Here is a 7,072-nt window from a genome sequence, read left to right as displayed (position 1 = left end):
ATATAATTTCGGTACACAAAACCATAGATTTTGATAGCCGATTTTTTTATGGTAATCAAAAACTAATGGCATTCATAAGATATCTAATAATAAAAAAATACTACGTTTAAAAAAAACGACTTCAAAAACTGAAAAGTATCAAATAACTAAAAAATTAATTTAATACACCTCTTATGCGAACCTTTACCTTTAATATTAATAAAATACTATTATTTTTATTATGTGCTCCCTGTTCCATTACAATTCAGTTTTTTTTTATAGGTTTTAAATCGTGGCGTGCAGTTTTTTTTTATTTTTTACGTTTTAGTGTCAGTTAATAATAATATATAATCAACCCGATTGGAAACTCCAAAAAAAGGCGTACACAGAAAACAATTATGTCATCCAGGTAGATGAAAATTTTCATATAAATGTTCATAAAATGATTGGAAAATTTTTATGGGGCCAAATGGCATCTTTTTCGCATCAAACAAAAAAAGAATTACGTAAATCGGATCATAAATCTCAGAGTAATCGGTGTACATACTCCTCCTTTTTCAAGTCGGTTAAAAATACCATTTCTTCTGTAAATATTTATTATTCGTGTAATCAGAAAATTTATATGAAGAGATGATTTAATGATACATGTAAACAATTTCACCTGTTGAATAAGCTTGTAATAATTCAAATTCATTTATGCAAAATAGTTTATCATATGAAAGTTAAAAACTACCACCAATTCCAAAAAGAATGACTCAGAATGAAAAAGGAACTCAGCGGGCTTCTTTTTTTTTTCATAGAAAATAAGGTTACAAAGTAATAACGTACAATCGTCGCTCCATTCCCAATCTGTGGTATCATTAAGAAAGTCATTATTCTTATTCCTTCACCACACAAACGTTTTTTAACAATTCTTTTGAATTTCGTAACACATTTGTTTTGAACATTTTCTGGGATCTTGGTGTAAAAGCATATACATCGCCCCACAAAAGACTTACTAACTCGACTTAGCCGAGTAGTATGCATTATAAGTTTTTGTCTGTTCCTGGTGTTAACATTATGGTAATGACAGTTTCTATCAAATTCACTTATGTGCCTATTTAATGATGAATCTAGTCAAACACTAATAATATATATCAGCCAAGAGTCCCGGAAATATATAATGTATATCTTGTCACGTATCTGGAACATACGAATGGCCAATGCATAAATTACAAGCTGTGCATTGAGTCTCCTGTGTCCGAAGTCTGAAGCCAATCAATCTAATTGCATATGCTTCCCACAGAAATCCCTATACAAACAAGATCTCTTCAAGCAATCTCTAGTATATACAGTGTGTCCGATTTTACATCGGCCAATAGCCAACCCTGATAGATTAAGAATGTGTAGAGAAAAAGTGAAATCGATTTCGGGAGTAAATGTTTAACGCAGTTTTTCCAACTGAAGTGAAAAACATCTTTAGGTGCGATTTGTACTTTATATTGTTGGCATTGAATGAGATTAAATTGTCATGCTCCGATTGACTGGGTAAAGTCGACTCAAGTCAAGTAAGAGCGCCTTCGCACTACGTCCGATCCGAATCCGATCCGTACCTGTGAAAATACGGTCGAGTGTAATAGTAGAACTATGGTATTAGTAGTTATGGTAGATCCTGCAAAACAAATCTGAAAGATATTTCTGCAGTAAAGATTACTCAAAACAATTGTACCAAAACATGTACTAAATAAAAATAAGGAAAATTATGATCAGCTCTTTGGACATTGTTGTGTTATGAATGTGTATGATAAAGCATAATTTTCTATTTTAACCGAAATTAATAATCCCACCCTGTTAATCGAAAAAAAAAGACCCTTTGGTTTACGACAACTTGATATAAATCAAAAATACACATTACCAAAAATTCATAATAAATATGGGAAGAGAACGACCAATTACGTAATACCAGATTACATTAACGAACTCCCCAAAGAGCTGCAAGAAATTTACATAAATACCACGAAAATCAAAACTCGCTTTAAAAGATACTTCCTGAAAAAAGAATAAGATTTGGAAAAAAAGAATTGAATGGCTCTAGGTACCCAGATAAACCCGTGTGAGGTTTTCGTGGTACTTATTTCATAAAAATGTATGTATTTGTTCTGTATTGGCCAATAAACTAAAAAAAAAATTGCTAACGGTTGACGGAAAGAAATTGGATGACGGAAGCCGCATCTAGTACGTAAATTACCATAGAAATAGTTCTAGGACTACTCCGCACCGTGTATTCACGGGTACGGATCGGATTCGGATCGGACGTAGTGCGAAAGCAATGGTCTGAGAGCGTTTATGACTTTCTTAATGATAATACTGATTGCGAATGAAGCGACCCTCAGAATATTAAATAATAAGTTTAATTGTACGATATTACTTTGTAACCATATTTTTAATGAAAAAAAAGAAGCCCGCTGAGTCTAAAGCATACTTTTTGGAATGGGTGATATGTTTTGACTTTCAATAAGTGATATTATATCCGATTTAGAAAAAAAATATTTGAAATAGTTCTACGGCTACACCGGACCGTGTTTTCACGGATACGGATCGGACGTAGTGCGAAAGCGCTCTAAGGGTCTATCCGTCAGAGAAACATTTTACCAGAGTAAAATATATAAATAAATAAGTCTGTATAACTATCACAATTACTAAATTTTAATATATATTCTCAATATTTATTAGTAAACATAACAAGAAACATGTTGTCTTTCGTATTATTAACAATGTTTTGTTGACTTTTTCACGCCTGTCACGTCATCAAAAAATAGTAATTACAAATATCTTTATTTTCCTGTATATGTATGTGTATTACAATATTTGTGATTGGAGCCTCCTTTTAAGTATTTTAGCGTCTTTCTTATGAGATTCCTCTTCTACAGCATGTTCATAAGATACATAGTCAGTAAATACTTATTTTATAATTAATAGCCGTTCCGGCCCGCTTCGCTGGGCGAATTTTAAATGGAAATAAATTAAACAATAAAAAAATAAGTAGCCATAAACAATCTAGAATAAATTTTGCAACGAATGGTGGTAAATTCATGTCGATACGATTAGTGGTTTAGGCGTGAAAGAGCCTCAAACAAAGACCATTTTCATTATATATATATATAGATAGAAGATACTATGACAGATGGATAGTTGGATGATCGCCTTTAATTTGTTTATAAAATGGAATGTGTCGTCGGAAACGATGATTGTAGAGATATGTAGGGGGGCAGTGAGTGTTGAGATTTGTGGGAGATATATGTGTTGGGTTTGTGTTTGTGATAGGTAAAGTGTGAGAGTGTGTGAGGCTTGAGATGTGTGTGAGTGAATGTGAATTTGTGCTCAAAAATGAAATGAATCTTTTATGTCTGCACCTTTATGCACTGTATAGTAATATTATGTTTGTGTTAAAATTACTTCAGCATAAGTGAGTGAAATTGTCTAACTTACTAGCATCTTTTAATATTTATAAAGTGGTTTGAATGCATATATATTTCCCTATTGATCCTGTTATAAAACAGGTTTGTGTGCTTACTGTTTTAAAAACAAGAGCTGTTATACATATATCATTTTCTAACAGATAGAAGTTTCCTCATTTTATATAGACTTTCAGTAATATGATATCGTATATTTCAAAATACTTGGATTTTATTAGGCTCCTTTGTGCATGGTCCAATTTAATAAATTTGGATTTCGGAGCACAGAGAGATACAATAAACTAGCGCAGATTATGCTAGAGCAATATAAATTTCATTCAAAATATTTCTGTTGGTGCCTGATTCATCGACTATGGTTCTTAAAGCGACATTTCTCAATGTCTTTTTTTTTAAATATATCCCAGTTTTATTATTTGATGCTAAATACTTGTGAAGGCTTGTTTAGTATACCTGTTTGTATTTGACTGTGCATTGTAACCCGCGTTGTATGACATCAAATAACTTCTTAGCGGATTATAACAAGTAGAACTTAAACATTTATATCATTCAATAATATTATTAATAATACTATTTTATTTATCATAAGGAAGAGTTCTTCAAATAATAAATAGCGAGTTGCACCCCGGGAGTGCCGGCAGAAATGAAATCTTGAACTGTATAAACGTTGTGTATTTTTGGATATTTTTGGAATGGTTTATAAAGAATAATTTCACACGAATTGCTTTATTTGTCAGTATAAATATACTAGAATTAATGTGGTTAAATACAATATTCATTTATTGCGCTATCGTACACAAAAGTGACAATTTATATTATATAAAAAATTTAACAATTATTTTACATTAAATAGTTTATCTCTCAGAAAAATCAACTTTCATCCATAATTTCAATGACTGTCTTATGAATTTTCGATCAGGCCACGTGTCCTGACGCGAGTTTAACATTTTATACCCATCCCAAGAAAAGTGGTCAACGCTGCTATAGAAGGTGTCACTTCAAAAAGTCTGTGTTAGGTGCGACGAATGACACGAGTTTATTCTTACGAACTTCTTATAAAATAGGCATACAGATAGTAAATAAGGTATAAATGTTTTTTTTTGTATATTACTGAAAACATGCATAATTCATGTATTTATATTAATTATATAATTTATATTCATCAAAATACATTACACATATTCATGGAAACATAATAAATAAAAAATTTAATAGCACATAATTTAATACACATGTCCAAACTCCAAAGTAACGAAAATAGATTTATGGACATTAGTATTGTAAAATATTATTTGATTATTTTTTGGACATATTTGTAAAAATGGGTTACACAAGAATAAGTCAACAAGAAGTTAAACTTCAACGAACCTTTTTTTCCATGTGTCTTAAACAAACTCTTTTACTGAATGTAATTTACAGATATTGTTGAACACCCTGTAGAGCTCGTGTTGACCTGACGACAATTATTGGTAGTAACGTGTTTCCCATCACGGACGGATAACCAAGCATCGGCTTCAAATGACGAAATTACAGATTGGATTTCAGTTTAAATAAGTCTGAGAACCTATCTGAATATTGGTACGTACCAACACTATTCTATATATAATTGGAGCTGTATTTGGCCATATAATGAAAGAGAAGTCGATTTCTAATTTTGAAACTTTTTGGAAATGGGTTTTGTTTTAATTGCTAGATTATTTATTATTCTATCTTATGGCATTAGCAATGATAGTTATAATTCTTTTTGTTGTTGCCGTTTTTATTTTAAATTCAATCAAATGTTACCCATAACATATATTGCAACCCATTGAACAATATAGGTACCATGGTTATGTTTTTTATTTAAACGGCTGTTGTGGTGAGATAAGCAAAGTATCTATATATATATAAGAGATTTCCATGTATAAATCAAAGCAAATCAAAATCAGTTTATTCACGTTCGCGTTGGTCACGGAAATGACACTTATGAATCTCAAATCTATAGTCACTCATCACGATATCTCTGGAACAATTAGAGCTACAGACTTGAAATTTGGTAGGAATATTATTAGAATTACAGCTAAGAACGGAATTTTCCAAAATTCCATCCGCAAGAGTTTTTTTTAGTATGAACAGAACAACGTCTGTCGGGTCAGATAGTAAATTACGTGACACGTTGTTTGTCCGCGATGGGCTCCTAAAATAATAAACGGATTTTAAACGGGATTACATCATCGAGTGCAGTTTAGTCCAACATGAGAGATAGGCTAGTTTTTATTTCAATTTTAGACCCATAATTATTTTTAATTCCAATTATTTGTTTTGTATGGACATAAATATGTTTATAACAATATTTTGTCCTCTTAGATTATTTTTATAGGTTTAGGTAGACTATGAAAGCTGTGAAAAAATATAGAATTTTGAAATAATCTCTATTTTCAGCAATTCACTCGCACTTACACAAAGTGTCATACAAATCGCGAGTGTAAGACGTAGCTTGTCACGCACACTAAACTAATATTCCTGGCCTGTTTTTATTGGTTGTCTAACAGCAAGAGACTCTATCTAGGTATATATTATCTAAGGTTGTCCGGAATTCCTTTCCATTAAATCAATAATATATTAGTATCCAATATACTTATGATTCTAATTCCCACTAGAACGGCCGAGGACAAGGCAATGTTAAGTGCCACTTCTGCATCGAAATATAATTATTATGGTCGGATATTGACTCCAGAATGTTCCAAACATCAGTGGTACTTTAGGGAATTTTAACTTTGATGTTAAGATGGGAGTATTGAGATGAGTGGATGCTTGAATATTTTTGCAAGTCTTCTGAAAGCAAGGGATCAAAGCCATCCAGATCTTTTCAATGCTAGAGTCGTTACTTAAGTTAATTCAAAATTCAAATATTTTTATTAAAAATAGGATGTGACATCACTTATTGAAAGTCAAAAAACTACCACCCATTCGAAAAAGAATGCCTCAGACGTGAGAATAATGGGCGCAACAAACTCAGCGGGCATTTATTTCATCAAAAATATATTTTACAATTAAAGTAACATTTACAAAGTAACATTGTACATTTAAACTTATTATTTAATAGACTGAGGGCGGTCGCTCCATCCCTAATCTGTGGTATCATTAAGAAAATCATTTATGTTATAGTAACCTTTACCACACAAACGTTTTTTAACAATTCTTTTGAATAACGTAATACTTTTGTTTTAAACATTTTCTGAGATCCTGTTGTAAAAGCATATACACCGCCCCACAAAAGACTTGATAACTCGACTTAGCCGAGTAGTAGGCATTATAAGTTTATGTCTAGATTACCTTTACATACTTAATTGGAGCTAACGTTCTCATTGATTAATATATTTAGAGCATTGGTAACAAGACCACCGCCAACTTAATATCCTATTTAAGAAAAGAGTAACATCAATGTAGATGTGGCATTCAGGTAGATGCTCTTGGGTGTCACTGCCTAAAATCGGCGGGTCATATCAGTTGACACGCCAGCATTAATGAAGTCATCCGCAGGGCATTTGCCCCTCTTAATATACCAGCTGTTTTAGAGCCAAATGGTATTACCCGCCGCGATAGCAAGCGTGCTAATGGAATGACGCTCGTGGCTTGGGCACGACTGGTGTTGGTGTGGG

Source organism: Leptidea sinapis, chromosome 32 (genome assembly GCF_905404315.1).
Source record: "Leptidea sinapis chromosome 32, ilLepSina1.1, whole genome shotgun sequence".
NCBI classification, from domain to species: domain Eukaryota; kingdom Metazoa; phylum Arthropoda; class Insecta; order Lepidoptera; family Pieridae; genus Leptidea; species Leptidea sinapis.
Note: the sequence above shows the minus strand (reverse complement) of the source record.